Source organism: Dendropsophus ebraccatus, chromosome 4 (genome assembly GCF_027789765.1).
Source record: "Dendropsophus ebraccatus isolate aDenEbr1 chromosome 4, aDenEbr1.pat, whole genome shotgun sequence".
Lineage (NCBI taxonomy): Eukaryota > Metazoa > Chordata > Amphibia > Anura > Hylidae > Dendropsophus > Dendropsophus ebraccatus.
In genome coordinates, this window is record NC_091457.1 from 18,044,752 (window position 1) to 18,058,295 (window position 13,544).

Below are 13,544 nucleotides of genomic sequence, written 5' to 3' on the forward strand. Positions count from 1 at the left end.
TGCAACGTTTCATTATGGTATATCCTTTTTTTATGGCTTTTTGAACCGTTCGGCAGGAGAACAAGTTCAAGTTCCCGTAGAGATGTGAAGTCAGATAGAACAGCTGATAGAAGGGACTATTAGCAGAATTGGGACTTTATAACCCTCGGCTGGATATGAAGAAGGGAAAAGTCGACAATTGCCCCAGTGGTTACAGTCATGGTCTATGGCGAGTTGTAATTTGCTCCAAATATCTTTAACTTGTAGTATTAGTTTTTGAGGTTTAGAAGTTGATATTAGAATTGAATTGAGAAGGACTTTAAAATGCTAGAGGAACAGGTGCTTTGGGAACACCACTATCTTGAGGACCTTGGGAGTCTCCATCAACCATAGAAGCAAACAAGGCCAATCCCATCCGACTGCTGCAAGACCGTCCTACTGTCTTGTGGCTACTCAAGTGGACCGAGTCTCCCCAGCAGATGAGGTCAGGAAAAAGAAGGATAGGGTATGCTGAATTGTAACACTGGACTATGTTGCTCACTTATCTGTGAGTAGTTATGAGTAGAGATGAACGAACCGGGTTCGGGTTCGAGTCGATCCAAACCCGAACATTCGGTATTTGATTAGCTGGGGCTGCTGAACTGGGATAAAGCTCTAAGGTTGTCTGGAAAACATGGATTCAGCCAATGACTATATCCATGATTTCCACATAGCCTTAGGGCTTTATCCAAGTTCAGCAGCCACCGCTAATCAAATGCCGAAAGTTCAGGTTCGGATCGACTCGTGCATGCTCCAGGTTCGCTCATCTCTAGTTATGAGCAAACTTTAGGAAAGTTTCCACATGGCCAAACCTGGGTGCTCGGTGTTTAAAGGGGTTATCTAGCACTACAAAAACATGGCCACTTTTCCGCCTCTCTTGTCTCCAGTTCAGGTGTGGTTTGCAATTAAGCTCCATTTACTTCAAGCTCCTATTTCACGGGCCGATGGGGGCCCAATCAACGATGTAAACGAGCGCCGATCTGCTAGATCGGTGCTCGTTTACTGGTCCTATTCCACGGCCCAATGATCGTTGAGCGAGGGCTGCAAGGACATCGTTACCGATGTCCTTGCAGCCCTTGCACCAAACATTACCTGGCAGGGCTTCTCCTCCGCTCCGTCTTCCTCCCCGGGTCCCGCGGCACAGCATCAGCAGCTCCGAAGCGGCCTGACTGAGCTGTCAGACCGCTCAGCCAATCACTGGCCATGGCGGTCCTGGCCTGTGTTTGGCTGAGCGGTCTGACAGCTCAGTCAGGCCGCTCCGGAGCTGCTGATGCTGTGCCGCGGGACCCCGGGAGGAAGACGGAGTGGAGGAGAAGTCCTGCCAGGTAATGTATGCTGCTGCTTCTCAAATCGTCGGTTGCCCGCCGCGCACCGCTATTCCACCATAGCGATGCGCGGTAGGGGACCGATGATTTTAGGTCTGGCCCTAAATAAACGATCAGCCGGTGACAGGATCATTGGCTGATCGTTTTCTCTATTCCACCGAGCGATAATCAACCGATTAGGGCCGAATGGGGCTGATTCGGCCAATTATCGCTCCCGTGGAATAGGCCCCTTAGTTTAAAACCCCACCCAATCTGGAGACAAGAGAGGGGGAAAAGTGGCCATGTTTTTCTAGAACTGGATAACCCCTTTAACTCTCAGAGAAATTGGATGCCTGGAAAACATAACCTAAACTTCCCACCACACTAGAGATGGCTAATTTTTAAATGCAAAACGATGTAAAAAAAAATTGGTTCACACATCCATACCGTATCCACAGCGGATTTCACTCTGCGAGTTCGGATACCTTCTCTGTCACTTCAATAAGATTACGTACTTGCAGCTCCCAGGGGTCAAGGCCAGCCAGTCAGTGACTGCGGCGGGGCCATGTACTGATTGGTTGAGCGGGACCTACAGAGACCGTGAGCCTCAGATGCATATAAAGTAAGCTCTGGGCGGTGGAGGGTTAAGGGGGCCGGCATTTACATACTCGCTGAGGGATGGCAATTCCGCTGTGGGTATGTAATCTCATTAAAGTGACAGGGATGGTATCTGCAGCGGATTTTGCTGCGGACTTGCAGTCTTCCAATACTTATCAGCTGTGGTATGCCCTGCAGGAAGTGGTGTATTCTTTCCAGTCTGAAACAGTGCTCTCTGCTGCCACCACTGTCCATGTCAGGAACTGTCCAGAGGCGGAGACAGTTCCTGACATGGACAGAGGTGTCAGCAGAGAGCACTTAGACCGACTGGATAGAAAACACCACTTCCTGCAGGACATACAGCAGCTGATAATCCTGGAAGACTGGAGATATTTAAATAGTAAATACAAATCTATATAACTTTCTGAAACCAGTTGATTTGAAAGAAAAAGATTTTCTCCGGAGTACCCCTTTAAAACTTACCCCACTGTAACCCCAATGAACATGTTTGGGATATGGTGGAGTGGGCTGCCGGATCTACTCCAGTCCTCCAGTGAAATATCATTAAAACCTCCTATGTACAATACAGATCAGCAGCTGAAATACCCCCCCCCCCCCCCATGTGAAGAATATTAACTATTCATGTGCTGTAAGCGTATTCGGTTCCTGGTAAGGCAGCGACGCTGGTGGTAATATCATTACTGGTGTGATAGGGTCTATAATAACAATGTGATTAGGCCCACGTGAAGTCATGTCTCTTCACATATCCAGAACCCACAGCAGCTGACAACACAGTAATACATGCCCTATACCATGATGTGCTGGGAATGGCGGCAGAAATTATATGTACGGGATTATCATGCTGTATCTATTTCTATGGAGGGGGTTAGACACCAATAAAAACTAATAAGCACTTCCACTTACTTATCCCACTGGCTCTGCGCAGCACGACAGGTGGCGGCTCTTTATATATAGCGGCAATCCTATTCAGCTCAATATAGATATTATTTTCCATAGGGAAAAGCTGCTGCTGTACCTTTAAACCTGTAACACTACAGTGGTATTGCATCAGCCTTAAAGGGTATGTCCACTTTTAACTGCTCCAAGGCAAATCGTTGTGGGTATACAGCTCCCATGCAGAGCTATATGTCTCTTGTTACCGACTAAATTCATTATCCTTCCACCCTCTCTTCTTTATAGAGAAAAGAAGGGACTCCACAAGATTAAACTTAGCACCATTTCTCCTCTTATCCAACTCAGAAAAAAACTGCTCAATTCTGTCTGTTCACTTAGGGATCAGATTACATGCTGCCCATACTAGTGTATAGAAAGGGAACAGGCAAGAGGAAAGATGGGATGAGGAGTCATCGGCAAAGAGACTACACAACAGCTTATTGTGACTATTAGATCTCCCCCCAGGGCTTGATTTGCAGTTTAGACTGCTCAGTACTGCTCTATAATGTCCTCCATGCTGCTTCTTCCTCAGTTTTATATAGAGACTAATCAGAGGAGGAGCTTCTTTTCTTTGAGTGTCCAGCGTACGAGAGCCATTATAGAGGTTAGGCTCCACCCACTAGCTCAGGGACAACTGCAAATTAGAGATGGAGACTGCAGAGGAAAAAACTGGTGAAAAATGTGATTTACAAGTTATATAGGTACATGAGCGGGTTAATTCTTCGGGCGGATGGCGGAATCTGGCAAACCCTAGAAAGAAGCCTATGGGACCAGTGGAGATGCACGCGGCCGCGAGCCGAGGTTAGCTGCGGAACCAGCGGTGGTTGATCTGCCTGGATTTCGTAGTGTGCACATACTCTTATAGTCCAGAGGTTGTAAGTTGCAGTGTTCTATGTTTAGAATATAATAGGCATGATTGATGGGTATGTCCTGTGGACAGATCATGTTGGGGGTTGTAGTGTTCTATGTATAGAATACAATTGGCTTAATTTATAGGTATGTCCTATGGACAGATCATGTTGGGGGTTGTAGTGTTCTATGTATAGAGTATAATCACCTTGATTTATGGGTATGTCCTGTGGACAGATCATGCTGGGGGTTGTAGTATTCCATGTATAGAATACAATAGGCTTAATTCATGGTTAAGTCCTATGGACAGATGATATTGGGGGTTGTAGTGTTCTATGTATAGAATGTAATCACCTTGATTTATGGGTATGTCCTGTGGACAGATAATGCTGGGGGTTGTAGTATTCCATGTATAGAATACAATAGGCTTAATTTATGGTTATGGCCTATGGACGCATCAATGTTGGGGGTTGTAGTATTCTATGTAAAGTGTAGAATATGCTTGTTTTATGGTTATGTCCAGTGTTGGGGGTTGTAGTTATTGTGGTCATGTCCAGTGGACAATCATGTTGGGGGTTGTGGTCGTGTCCTACTGTATGTTTAGATTATATAGAATTGTATTATGGTTACTTCCAGTGGCGAGGTCAGGTTGGGGAGTGTAGTGTTTCCATGTGTAGAGTATAATAGGCTTGGTTATGTCCACCAATCAGATCATGTTGTAATAGTATCATATGTATAGAATATAACAGAAGTGTATTATAGTCATGTCCAGTAGTCAAATCAAGTTGGGGGTTGTAGTGTTCTGGGTTCTGCATGTAACATAGAAGTCTATGGAGTGAGTCATGTTGGGGGTTGTAGTGTTCTGGGTTCTGCATGTATAGAGAAATCTATGGAGTGAGTCATGTTGCGGGTTGTAGTGCTCTATGTATAGAGTATAACAGAACAGTATTACGGTCATTCCCAGTGATCAGTCATGTTGGGGGTTGTAGTGTTCTAGGTTCTGCATGTAATACAGAAGTCTATTGAGTGTGTCATGTTGGGGGTTGTAGTGCTCTATGTATAGAGTATAACAGAATAGTATTACGGTCATTCCCAGTGATCAGTCATGTTGGGGGTTGTAGTGTTCTGAGTTCTGCATGTAACATAGAAGTCTATGGAGTGAGTCATGTTGGGGTTGTAGTGTTCTAGGTTCTGCATGTAACATAGAAGTCTATGGAGTGAGTCATGTTGGGGTTGTAGTGTTCTAGGTTCTGCATGTAATATAGAATTCTATAGAGTGAGTCATGTTGGGGGTTGTAGTGTTCTGGATTCTGCATGTAATATAGAATTCTATAGAGTGAGTCATGTTGGGGGTTGTAGTCTTCTGGGTTCTGTATGTAATATAGATGTCTATGGAGTGAGTCATGTTGGGGGTTGTAGTGTTCTAGGTTCTGCATGTAACATAGAGGTCTATGGAGTGAGTCATGTTGGGGGTTGTAGTGTTCTGAGTTCTCCATGTAACATAGAAGTCTATGGATTTAGTCATGTTGGGGGTTGTAGTGTTCTGGGTTCTCCATGTAACATAGAAGTCTATGGAATTAGTCATGTTGGGGGTTGTAGTGTTCTGGGTTCTGCATGTAACATAGAAGTCTATGGAGTGAGTCATGCTTAGATGCATAATGTCACCATTTCCCACAATCTTCCTCCAGTTGTACCCACATTTCGGTAAGTCGCCCCTTTCTCCCCTAAATAACGACAACCACCACCTTCCCCATCGGAATAATTTTACTGCCATCCAGAAGAGAATGGGGAAAAAATTGGCCCGACCAAGAATGGTGAATAAGTAGTCAGTCAGCGATAGGCCTGTCCGACTCTATATCATCTCCCCGTACAACCAAAACCAGAAAAAGAACCATATAGATAGACTAATAACAGCAGCAACCAACAAGCTTAGAAGCCGCAAAGATGATTCTTTCCCTTTAAGAACTTTCCGATTTCTAAGATTTTTGCTGTTTTTTTTTCCCCCTATCACAACGGGACAAATTTAGGAGCCGTCTCTAAGCCGGGGCTCTGGTGTGAGGGGGTGGCGGTTGTATTTATAGATGTTAGCAGCTGTAATTAGCTTAACATTACAGCATTTTAATATTCAAACATTAGGCCGTATAGGAAAGCTGAAGCATTGACCTGCGGGTATTTGAAGAAGTCTGTGTATGTGGATATAGGTTTCACGAAACTCTATCTGCGGGCACAAAAACAATCTGTTTATAACTGTATCTTATATCAGAGGGCGGATAATTTTACACCTCTCAGTGATACGACATATGTGCTGGAAACAGTAATCTGCAGAAACGGAGAAAAAATTTACTCGCTGTATTTCTGCCCTGGTGAGAAATATTCCTTGCCTCCCTTGCTGTTCCTCCAGAGCAGCGCTCCCCGACCTGGGACTCTCCAGCTGTTGCAAAACTACAACCCCCATCATGCCCTGACAGCCGAAGGCTGTCAGGGCATGATGGGGGTTGTAGTTTTGCAATAGCTGGAGTCTCAGAGTTTAGTAAAGCACTGGAGTTCAATGGTCACAATTCCCCTCCTAATATATTTCCAAGTCACATCCTTGACCAAAAATCCCAGAAAAAAAAGTCCTGTCCACAATAGGTCTTTACAGGGGGATCCCTGTAAATTCCTGTCCATTGCCTGTTGTTAGGGTAATTCTGTCTCTAGCAGCAGAAGGACCAAGACAGAATGTAGGAAATGGTGGGTGGGGCTTAGATAATGTTGTGCACAAGACAAAGCTTGAAACAGCTGTCACAGCTGCTTGAAGCATGTGTTGTCCTATGGATTTTATCATCTAATGGAATAAAGATTTCAAGTTTTCCAGGTTGGTGAGTGTTCTCCTACTTCTTCTTCATATTTTACAAGACAAAGCCTGAGTTATGGGTAAACACTCTGAGCCTGTCTGCCTCTTCCAGAATTTTCAGGCTGTGCTTCACAGGGTCCACATTGTGTCTCAAAGGTAAATCAAGGCTTACCTCTGAATACACACAAAGTGCCCATCTTCTCCTGCAGGCAGCGTGAGATAAAATGACGTCATCGCGCGCGGCCTGCAGGAGAAGGAAGATGTGCGCAGCTCTGGTGGGGAAGGGGACGGCACTCACAGCATCCTCCTGTGTCTGGTAGCCGTCACAGACACAGGAAGATGCTGTGTATGCCGGCTCCTGCCCCACCAGAGCGGCGCACGTCACAGAAGAGCCGCGGGCCACAAGCTGCATCAGAGGCAGATGTGGCCCGCGGGCCGGGGGTTCCCCACCCCTGATGTATAATATAGCTATATATACACCAGCCAGACCTCTGTATATTATGAGGGAGATTTATCAAACATGGTGTAAAGTGAGACTGGCTCAGTTGCCCCTAGCAACCAATCAGATTCCACCTTTCATTTTCCAAAGAGTCTGTGAGGAATTAAAGATGGAATCTGATTGGTTGCTAGGGGCAACTGAGCCAGTTTCACTTTACACCATGTTTGATAAATCTCCACCATTAATATGTATATAGGGGCTTCCTGGCTCTTCCCCTACAGATAATATTGGAGGGATAGAAGGATCAGGCATATAGGATTCCACTGCCCTATCCTTCTGCTACTTTCTGACCTAAGCCGAGTGTTTCTATGCACAGGGAATCAGTAGTAATGCAAGTGTTGCGCTGACAGATATCTAAGGCTGGGTTCACACTGTGAACTGGGTTCACACTGCAGATGTTTTTGTGTGCATCCGTTTTGATCCGTTTTTTCATTTCCATTCCAAAACGCATCCCTTTTTTTAGCGTACACATGTGGTTGACCACTTTTTTTTATAACTTTTATAATTGAAGTCAATGGAAAAACGGATCAAAACGGATGAACACAAAAACTTAATTTTTTTCATCCTTTTTGTTTGCATAAAACAGATAAAAAATGGACTACAAAAACGCAGTTTGAACCCAGCCTTACATGTATTTCTACTTTAATGGCTTCTACTGTCCATACATCTGTCCATTGAGTATCAAGTTTTAGTTACAGTAGTTCTAGTAGTAAGATTAGGATAGTATTTGGCATAGTTGTTATAGTTGTCTACTATATGGCGCTATTATAGGAGGTTTATATAGCACTGTGGTGTTTGGTTGGGCACTATATGGTGGTAGTTACTTACTATATGGCGCTAATATAGGAGGTTTATGTAGCACTGTGTTTGGTTGGGCACTATATGGTGGTAGCTACTATATGGCACTAATATAGGAGGTTTATGTAGCACTATTTTTGGTTGGGCACTATATGTTGGCGTGTTACTTACTATATGGCGCTATTATAGGAGGTTTATATAGCCCTGTGGTGTTTGGTTGGGCACTATATGGTGGTAGTTACTGTATGGCGCTATTATATGAGGTTTATGTAGCACTGTGTTTGGTTGGGCACTATATGGTGGTAGTTACTATATGGCGACAGTAGCGGTCTTTGGCACCAAGCACCCCAACATCCAGGGGGGCCCCCACGCCCCGCTCTTCTCTTGTGCTCAAGACCACTAGACAGGGTCGCTGCTGTGATCTGAACTGTAACTATGAGCACTCGTAATGAGCGCTCACAGTTACATGCAGCAGCAGCACTGACAGGGCGGGAGCCATTCGCTCCCTTCCTGTCAGTCACTCTTGTGGCCACAGGAAGTGTTTTCCCTGCGGTCACAAGTGGCCTCTCTGTCCTTGTGGTGTCGGTGCTCCAGTGACATCATGCCAGTGGCATCGGCGCCAGGACAAGGGGAGCACGGCCTCTTGTGACCGCAGGGAAAACCCTTGCGGCCACAAGAGTGAAGAGAAGAGGAGACGCCCGGACCCAGGTGTGTATAAGTGTTTGTTTTATTGTGTTATATACTATATGGGAGGGGAAGCACACAGGGCCCTGTGTAACTGGGGGAGCGCACAGCAGGGGTCTATATAAATGGGGGGAGCCCACAGTGGAGCTATATAATGGGGAAGACACAGGGGGGCTATATATAACTGGGGAAGCACACAGGGGGGCTATAGACTACTGGGGCTTCACAGAGGGGTCTATATACTACTTGGGTCAGCATACAGGGGGTCTATATACTACTTGGGGCAGCAGAATGGGGTCTATATACAACTGGGGGAGCACACAGGAGGTCTATATCCAAGTGGGGGAGCACACAGGGGGGCTATATACTACTGGGGGAGCACACAGGGGGTCTATATACTACTGGGGTAGCACACAGGGGTCTATATACTACTGGTGGGGCACACAGGGGGTCTATATACTACTGGGGGAACACAGAGGGGTCTATATACTACTGGTGGGGCACACAGGGGGTCTATATACTACTGGGGGAACACACAGGAGTCTATATACTACTGGTGGGGCACACAGGGGGTCTATATACTACTGGGACAGCACACAGGGGGTCTATATAATACTGGAGGAGCACACAGAGGTCTATATACTACTGGTGGGGCACACAGGGGGTCTATATACTACTGGGGGAACACACAGAGGGTCTATATACTACTGGTGGGGCACACAGGGGGTCTATATACTACTGGGGGCAGCACACAGGGTCTATATATAACAGGGAGCACACAGGGGGTCTATATATAACTGGGGGAGCACACAGGGTCTATATATAACTGGGGCAGCACACAAGGGGTCTATATACTGCTGGAGGAGCACACAGTGGTCTATATACTACTGGGGGAGCACACAGGGATCTATATAATACTGGTGGAGCACACAGGGGGTCTATATACTACTGGGGGAACCACACAGGGGGTTTATATACTACTGTAGGAGCACACAGGGGTCTATATCCAAGTGGGGGAGCACACAGGAGGTCTATATCCAAGTGGGGGAGCACACAGGGGGCTATATACCACTGAGGGAGCACACAGGGGAGCTATATACAAGTGGGGGAGCACACAGGGGGGTATATGTAACTGGGGGCAGCACACAGGGGGTTTATATACAACTGGGACAGCACACAGTGGGTCTATATACTTTTGGGGGAGCACATGGGGGGGCTATATATAACTAGGGGAACACACAGGCGTCTATACACTACTGGGGGAAGCACACAAGGGGTATATACTACTGAGGGGAAGCACACAAGGGGTATATACTACTGCCAGCTGCGCACAAGAGGTATATACTACTGGGGGCAGCACACAGCGGTCTATTGTTGTGGAGTGCGTGTCGAGGGGGGGGGGGCCCAGACATAACTTCGCTTGGGGCCCCAGAAATGCCAAGACCACCCCTGTATGGCGCTAATATAGGAGGTTTATGTAGCACTGTTTTTGGTTGGGCACTACATGTTGGCGTGTTACCTACTATATGGCACTATTATGTGAGGTTTATATAGCACTGTGTTTGGTTGGGCACTATATGGTGATAGTTACTTTATATGGCGCTATTATATCAGGTTTATATAGCACTGTGTTTGGTTGGGCACTATATGGTGGTAGTTACTATAAGGTCTTATTATATGAGGTTTATATATCACTGTGTTTGGTTGGGCACTATATAGTGGTAGTTACTTACTGTATGGCGCTATTATATGAGGTTTATATAGCACTGTGTTTGTTTGAGCCTTATATGGTGCTATTATATGAGGTTTATATAGCACTGGTTTTGTTTGGGCACTATATGGTGGTAGTTACTTACTATATGGCGCTATTATATGAGGTTTACATAGCACTGTGTTAGGTTGGGCACTATATGGTGGTATTATATTGGACAGTGACATACTACATGGCATTATTATGTTGGCTTAACAAGCCTATATATCGTGCAGGCACTTTATTTGATGTACTTGGCTTGGCGCTGGATAGCGGTATTATTTATGCACAATTACAGTGTTGTTCCACACCTGCACATGCTAGCCGCATCTGACACAGTCACTGACCACCTAATGGGAAGAAGATTATCACGGAGGGGTTAAGTGATCTGCGAACGATCTACGACCTGGACAGGTCCTCATGGTGTGTGTCAATAAGGGCGCCGTGCGGAAACTGACAACTCATTGTGACAAGCGCAGCTACTGTTTGCACCTCCTTCTCAGCTAGCAAGTAGCTGTGGCTCCCCGTCCCTAGGAGGTGACTATTATTACCTTGTTCAGCCATTGTTGTAAGCCCGCTCCCTCTCACAGCATGATAAGAGTCGCCTTCCACTTTTCCCACCTCTTTTATAGATTCGGAAACCTGTGCTGAAGTCATTTACTTGGTGTTAAAGGTATTTTTAAAATAAATTAGCTACTTCCGCTGCGGTCATAAAAACCTCACGTGGACTCACCTTTGGCCAACTTTCAAGTATATCTGAGAATTACATGTACGTCAGCTCTTCAGATACTACAAGCTACTAAATTAGAAGCTTTGTCTGGTGTCGCAGCTCAGCCCCATATAAAGGAGTAGAAAAACATAGCTGCTTTCTTCTAGAAACAGCGCCACACCTGTCCTCAGTTTGTGTGAGGTATTGCAACTCGGTTACAAGGAATTGTAATACCACACACAACCTGAAGACAGGTGTGGCGCTGTTTTTTTTGAAGAATGGAGCTATGGTTGTCTAATTCTGGATAACCCCTTTAAGTGGCTCAAGTAGTAACCAGCGATCAGCACACCAGGTGTCCGGCCCTTGCCCAAACTGTTAATACTTTACCCGTCCATGCCCTGATCTTCTCCTGCGATCAGTATGCATCCCTGCTGCAGCTTCAGAGTGGCCTGCATTAGCTGACAGGACACTTAGCCAATCACTGGCCGCAGCGGTCCTGGGCAGTGATTGACTGAGCAGCCTGTCAGTTGATGCAGGCCACTCTGAAGCTGCAGAGTGGTGTTGGGACGCATACAAAGCGCAGGAGAAGACCAGGAGTATGGACAGTATTACCTGTCTGGGCCACACATTGCTATTACACGTAGCGATATGCTGACTGGGCCTAAAGAAACGCCTAAATGTTTGCTTCATCGGCTGATCATTGTCTCTATTACACGGAGAGATAATCGTCTGAATCGGGCCAATTACTGCTCCGCATAATAGGGCCCTAAGGGTCCTATTAGACAGTACAATATTAGGCCGAGTTCACACATCATGTGTCACAGAACAGCCGGTGTCAGAGAAGATCATCCTGGCCAGTACTGCAGTACCGGCCGGATGATCTTCATTTCTATTAAATTTGGATGCGGGCGCGCCCGTGTGCACCCGCATCCTAATTCACCATTGCACGCAATGGAGCGTGGGGCCAGAGCCGCACTCTCCATTGTGTGAACTGACATGTCTTGTGCGGCCGTATGTATGTATGTATGTATGTGTGTATGCTCCGGCCGGGATTCCATTCACTCATATACAACATATCTTCTGCATTAATCACAGCTGTTGTTAATTGCAACAACGGCCGTGATTTATGAAAAAGATACGTTGTGTGACCATAGCCTTAAGGAGCAAGCAAGCACCAACCTGTCAGGTCAGCGCTCCCTTGCTCCTCACAGACATCAACCCAGACATGTTTAAATATGTTTTAAGACAACGTTCAGTCAACATTGTGCATGTCGGCTGACCGTTGCCTTTTACCATGACCTATTACGACTATCAGTAATCGGTAAAGTACGTCCGATAATCGTTTGGTGTAAAAGGGCCCTGAGGCAATCCCTTGACTCTTTACCAATGGCGGATGGCGGAGAAAAGAAAAAATGGGAATGCTAATTCAGTATGCTCAATCCTTTGTTCTTCCCATTTAAAACACATGCATGCTTAGCTGAGTGGAGCATACATGCAGGTGGGGGGGGGGCTGAATGAGGCCATACACATTAGAGTCGGTGGAAGTCACTGATTTTGGCTGCATCGGCTGGAGCGTCGAGGGACTCCAGGCTCTTCTGTGATGTCACATCTTGGGGGGGAGAGTAGTATGTCAGATGGATATGGATCTTAATATGCCCGATCCTTATGTTTTCAGAACACATGCACTCTCAGCTGAGATGAGCATGCCTATGTATATGGGTAGAATTGAAATCTGGTCTGAAATATATGAAGATAGTTATTAACTATAAGGCTTGAATGCAAACAGCATAACAGACCCCCCACCATCTATAATATTGAGGTCTTCTCCAGGCCCCATCCAACATTCTCTTCTACCTCTTTGCTCTTATAGCTCCATTTATAATAGGAGAATGAATGGAGGAGCGGCCATGCACTGAGATCTATAGGAAACAACATAATGAAAGGAGTGTCCTTGTTCCTCCTTGAGCCGTAGTGTAACCCAAGCCTGGTTGCTTCAGGATCTGCTCATATAGGAAGATGGTGATTCAGACTTACATAGCATTATAGCTTTGATGTCCCATTACCATAAATGATGGGCTATGAGGGATGAGTCGCTGCCAGAACAGGACAAAACCAATTATATCTGATTTATTCTCCAATGTTAGTGAATTCCTGGAAGTGCCTGGTGCTCCCCTCCCCCATATACACCATAAATCATTCTCCCATCAGCCCCCAAAACGCTAGCACGTGAGGACAGAGACCATATTGATCTATTATATTCGTGACAGTGTATAATACTAAGAGTGACTTCCCAATCAGCACCATGGACAGAGGAGCAGGATAAGCTAAGAAGACATCACCGAGAAAGCAGTCTACATCTATGTGCCCTGAACATCGCCCCAGGGTGTAGAGATCACCATTAGTGGCATTAAACCTTCTCTTTAACCCCTTAAAGGGGAACTTCTGTGATTTTTTTATTTTTTATTAAAATTTTAAAAAATTAAAAAATCTATTTTTTGGACTATTTAAGGCATCAGTTTTTGTGCCATGATCTGTACTTTTTTTTGCCT